The sequence below is a fragment of the Zalophus californianus genome, chromosome 9, assembly GCF_009762305.2.
Source record: "Zalophus californianus isolate mZalCal1 chromosome 9, mZalCal1.pri.v2, whole genome shotgun sequence".
Classification (NCBI taxonomy): domain Eukaryota; kingdom Metazoa; phylum Chordata; class Mammalia; order Carnivora; family Otariidae; genus Zalophus; species Zalophus californianus.
The window spans coordinates 84,558,801-84,564,800 of NC_045603.1; positions in this window are offsets into that span (position 1 = coordinate 84,558,801).

Consider the following 6,000-nt stretch of genomic DNA (forward strand, 5'->3'; position numbering starts at 1 on the left):
AATACATAAAACAGAGAATAGAAAATGGTAGAAATAAAATGAATTTTATCAATATAAGAGAAATGCTTTTGGAAACAGGCACTAATGGGATTCTAACAAATTATACTTGAAAATAGTTTGGTATTTTGTTAATTTTTGATAGATCCTATTTACCTTTGTACTTTTAAAATTCAAGTCAGGGGCGCCTGGGTGGCAAAATCGGTTAGGCATCTGACTCTTGCTTTCTACTCATGTCATGATCTCAGGGTCTTGAAATCAAGCCCTGTGTTGAGCTTGGCACACAACACGACATCTGTTTGAGATTCTCTTCTCTCCCTCTCCCTCTGCCCCTCCCCTTCTACCCCTCACATGCTCTCTAAACAGATAAATAAATAAATAAAATCTTTTAAAAAATTCAAGCCAAGTTCACACTATGGTTCCTTTAGACCAACTGGATGCCCATATGCATGGAACCACTTATTTTACTCAAAAACAAAACGAAAAACTCTTTATTATTGATTTTTTTCCTTAAAATAATGAGATTTACATTATCAGCCTTTTATCACTATTAGTTGGTACCATTGGACATTATAAATTCCTATATCAATAATTAGCTCCAGAGACAAAGATATCATTTAAGATCTAAGGCCAACAGAACTACGGGGGCACCTGGCTGACTCAGTCAGAAAGCATGTGACTCTTCAAGATGTCCATCGACAGATGAATGGATAAAGAAGATGTGGTGTATATATACAATGGAATATTATGTAACCATCAAAAAAAAAAGAAATTTTGCCATTTGCAATGACATGGATGGAACTAGAGGGTATTATGCTAAGCGAAATAAGTCAGAAAAAGACAAGTATCATATGATCTCACTGATATGAGGAATTCTTAATCTCAGGAAACAAACTGAGGGTTGCTGGAGTGGTGGGGTGTCGGAGGGATGGGGTGGCTGGGAGATAGACATTGGGGAGGTTATGTGCTATGGTGAGTGCTGTGAATTGTGTAAGACTGATGAATCACAGACCTGTACCTCTGAAACAAATAATACATTATATGTTAAAAAAATTTTAAAAAAAGAAGATAGTAGGAAGGGAAGAATGAAGGGGGGGAAATTGGAGGGGGAGATGAACCATGAAAGACTATGGCCTCTGAGAAACAAACTGAGAGTTTTAGATGGGAGGGTAGGGGGGGGATAAGTTAGCCCAGCGATGGGTATTAAGGAGGGCACATACTGCATGGAGCACCGGGTGTTACACACAAACAATGAATCATGGAACACTACATCAAAAACTAATGATATAATGTATGGTGACTAACATAACATAATAAGATTAAAAAAAAGAAAAAAAGAAAGAAAAAGCATGAAACTCTTGATTTGGGGGTTGTCAATTCGAGCCCCACATTGGGTGTAGAGATTACTTAAAAAGTTAAAAAAATTTAAAAATGAATAAATAAATAAGAAATAAACCCAACAGGACTAAGACATCAGTTGTGAAACCTTACCATTGTTTCTCGAGGTATTTCTTGCCTTTTAATTCAATATACCAACTATGTATGTAACTATAACTGTTTGGCACAGTAAGTAAATGTAAGGATGAATATAACAAAATGTCATTCCTAAAGAAAATTGTAGTCTAAAGATCAGATGATTGACTTAAAATAACAATCAGAACCTGGCAAGGGCCATAAAAGTTGTGCAAAAAAAAAAGACTAAAAATTTGAGGGTGGGAATAATATTTAGATACCAAGATCAAAGGAGAGGAAGACTTCAAGATGGGTCCTGATTAATGGGCACTACCTCAACAGGTAGAGATGGTAAGGAGTATAATCAATTCAGAATAAATGCCATTGATTCATTAATCCATTTAACATATATTTGCTAAACAAGGAATGACACCGTGTTAAACATGGTGGGAACACAGCCGTGACCAAGATAGACAAAATCCCTGACCTCATGGAGTTTATAATGTTTTGAAGGAGGACAAGCAACAAAAAGGTAAAATACATATATATGTATATATATAATATAAATATTATAACAGCATATATATATTTTAAACCACAAGGTAACTTTAGCCGAATATAAAAAGTGTATATGGCTTTTTAGGAGGAGCTTTGAAGGAGGGGCATCTGGGAGGCTCAGTCAGTTAAGCGTCCAACTCTTGGTTTTGGCTCAGGTCATGATCTCAGGGTCCTGGGATCAAGTCCTGCACCAGGCTCCACACTCAGCGGGGTGTCTACTTGTCCCTCTCCCTCCACTCCTCCCCCTACTCACACTAATGCTCTCTCTCTCTCTCTAAAAAAAAAATAAATAAATCTTTAAAAACAAACAAAAATGATGAAAGAAATAAACAAGGTGATGAAATTGATTGGGTGGGGTAAGGGCAGTCTTTAGGTGGGATGATGTAGGAAAGATTCTAAAAAAGTTCAATTTCTATTGAGACCTGGACAAGAAGTTGCCAGGGGAAAGTCAATGAGAAGCACAAAAGCCTGAGACAGGTCTTGTTCAGAGGCTAGAACAAAGGCCATGTACAAAAGGCCTCCACTCTTACTCTAGAAGCAATGGGGAGCCATTGAAAGGACTTATGCAAGGTTTATCACAATCTAACTTTTATATATATATTTTAAAGCTTATTCTGGTGCCTGTGAGCAAAGTGGTATACAAAGGGGCTTCCTAGAGAACAGCAAGAAGGGATAAGATGGAATCTTATGGGAGAAATAAATGATAAGAAGGATGAATTCAGAAAGTAGATTAGGGTTATATTATAGAAGGCTTTGAGTGCTGGGATGGGGAGTAGGAATTTAATTTTGAAAGAAGGAGAAAGTTTTCGAGCTTTTTAAACAAAGGACATGATTGTGGTTCTTCTTTATGAAAACCATGTCTTTAACAATTTGTTGGATGCTTCAGAGAAAGGAGGGGCATGAAGATCAGATTGAAAGTAATTACAGTAGCCTAGGCAACAGGTAATGAGGGTCTGAACCAGGATTAGAATAGGAGAAGTATAAAAAGAGTCAGATGCATAGGACATTGTGGGAGAGGAAAACTATGAAATTTTGAAACTGATTTATTGAGGAGAAGACAAGGGGCAACAAGGGATCAAAGAAGAGTAAGTACGATGTATGTTGGGTTTTTTCCACTATCCAAAAGATCCAAAATAAGGAGCACCGTGTGTGTGTGTGTGTGTGTGTGTGTTTGTGTGTGTTTGTGTGTGTGTGTGTGTGTGTGTGTGTGTGTGTTTGTTTATGTGTGTATTTGGAAGGCATCTGCATAGACAACTCAGATGAGACCACAGAAGTGGATATTCCTGCCAGGGAAGAGAGGAGAGAAAATGCCAACTAGAGCCAGGAAGAAAATTTGCCAAACTTTAGAGAGATAGGAAGAGGGAAAAGTCTGTAAAGAAGATAGAGAAGTATAAGGCAAGAGAAAAACCTGGGAAATGTGTCACAAAAGCCCTAAAATAGGATGGGAATAAGCAACAGTATTGAAGTGACAGAGGAACTTAGGAAAATAAAGAAACCTCTTTGAGTCATTATGGTCATTTTCAAATCATATTTCAAGGTGATTCAATATCCTGATTGACTCAGATCTATATGACTCAAGAGGTTCGTCAGAGGCTGCATACAGGTATTGATGAACGGCTGTCAAACACTTGAGAATTTCCATGTGAAGTCAATTGGTTGCATATTAGTAGACAAAGAGATCTTGTTTCTCAGATGTTGAAGTGTTTACTCACAGGTCAGAGCCTGAAACCTCTTTCCCAAGGCATCTTCCAGTTTTCAGAGTTACAGATGCCTTCTTGGCTGAGCTAATGGGTTACCCATTTCATGGAGTCTAAACATGGTGGGAGTATATACATGAAACAGATTACATTTTCTCCAAGCACTAACTTATGTATACCATGTCAAATTTCCCTTTCTGGCTCGGTAGAAAATCTCTTAGTAAATTTTTGCACAACTTCCAAAAACTTTGTCTACTTAAAAATTCTAATCACATATTAGAAGAACAACTTCTGCTCCCCTATTACTGGAACGGCTTGTGGCCCAGAGGACTTGAAATAAATGAGTGGATGTGACCTGCTCTTTTAAACTTCCTCCCTCTCCCTTACTTTGGAGAAACGCCTATCACCAGGGCATCTCCTCCCTCTTCCTTCTTGGCATGATGGGTATTGGGGAGACAAGGGGGAGTAAGAGATATAGTAGAAAAATATGTAACTGGTGTCCAGTATGTTTCTATGTGTTGCTATTGGCCTCTGCCGATGGCATGGTCTCTATCAACATGATGTGTGTGTATTTTTCTTGGGGTTATTTTAGCTTCACCATTACATTACTAAGTACCCCCTTCAGTAAGGGGAATTTTCTCATTCTTCATTCATCCTTTGCCAGGGGCCATGCTTTCACTGTCTCTGTATTAGTTATCTATTGCTATGTAACTTAATAGTTTAAAACAACATACATTTATTATCCCACAGTTTCTGAGGTTCAGAAGTCCAGGGATGGCTTAGTTAGGTCCTCTGCTTAAGTTTGCTAATGATGCTCAAACAACTCTCATCTGAACACTTGACTGGAAAGGGATTTGCTTCTGAGTTCACATCGTTGTGGGTAGGATTCAGATCCTTGTGACCTATTGGACTGAGGCCTCAGTTGCTAGCTGATTGTTGGCCAGTGGCCACTCTCAGCTCCTTGTCATGTGGGCCTCTTAACACAGTTGAATGCTTCACCAAAGCATGCAAGCCAAGAAGGCTATGGAGAGAGTCAGTTAGCAAGATGTAAATTACAATCTTAGTAACGAAATCATGAAAGTGACAGTCCATCACCTTTTCCATATTCTCTTAGTTAGAAGACAGTCACAGGTTGTGAATGTTAGGAGGCTGAGATTATTGGAGACCATTTTAGAGTCAACCTGCCATAGACATCTTTGGGTAAGGCTGGACCACCCTCTTCCACCTGCCCCACCCTCTATACCTAACTCCTTCACTTGGAGCCTCAGAAAGAATGGAGTTCCAAGGGGCACTTGGGTGACTTAGTAGGTTGAGGGTGGGATCCTTGGTTTGGGCTTAGGTCCTGATCTCAGGGTTGTGAGATGGAGCCATGAATGGAGCCCTATGTGGAGCCCAGCCCACAAGCCCCTCTGTAGATTCCAAGCTCTGTGTCAGCCAGCGTTGGGCTCCCACAGGGGGAGTCTGCTTGGGATTCTCTGCCTCTCCCTCTCCTTTTGCCCCTCCCCTGTGCTCGCATGCCCTTGCGCATGCTCTATCTCAAATAAATGAATAAAATCTTTAAAAAAAAAAAAAGAACAGAATTCCTCTTTTGCATCCTGCAAAGACCACAAAGAATCTGTCTGGGGTGAGGGGGGTGCTCCCATGTTCCCAAGGATATTATATCACAATCTCTTCTCTTTCTTGTCACAATCAGTTCTAGCAAGCCTTGTACATCCAGACTTCTCTAAACAACAAGACTAAGTATTTATACAGGCCCTGAACATTCCAGGGAACACGAGTAAAACTTTGTCAGAAAGTGTCCCACGCCCTCCACAGGGAGAGGATCACAGTTTAGCAAACATCCATCCAGAGAACAAGGTGACAGTCTTCACACTTTGCAGGCAACCTTAAACTTTATGAGCGATTTTCTTGGAGCCCTGGCTCATAGGAAACAGCGGGAAAAGCTACAGAACCCCCACTAACACATGACGTTAGCCCTTTTCCCTCTTCCCATAGTTGTCTTACATAGGCACACAAAGTGCGGACAGGGTTTGAGGCTGTGGCTGGTGGTGGGAGGTGGGTCCCATCATCTCTTATAAATGCTGATGATGGGATGGGGCAGGGAGAGAGGAGGCCATGGGCTTCCCATCACTCAATAGGACATGGGGGTATGTAGCACTTTTTGACCCCATTGTTGAGCCCCATTGGCCAATTCTGGGAATAAAGGAAGTCGCTCTAATCATCATCTTACACGTGCAAGACCCAGAAGAGCTTTAGGTGGGCATTTCCTGCAGTCTTGCCCACACCATCAACCTAT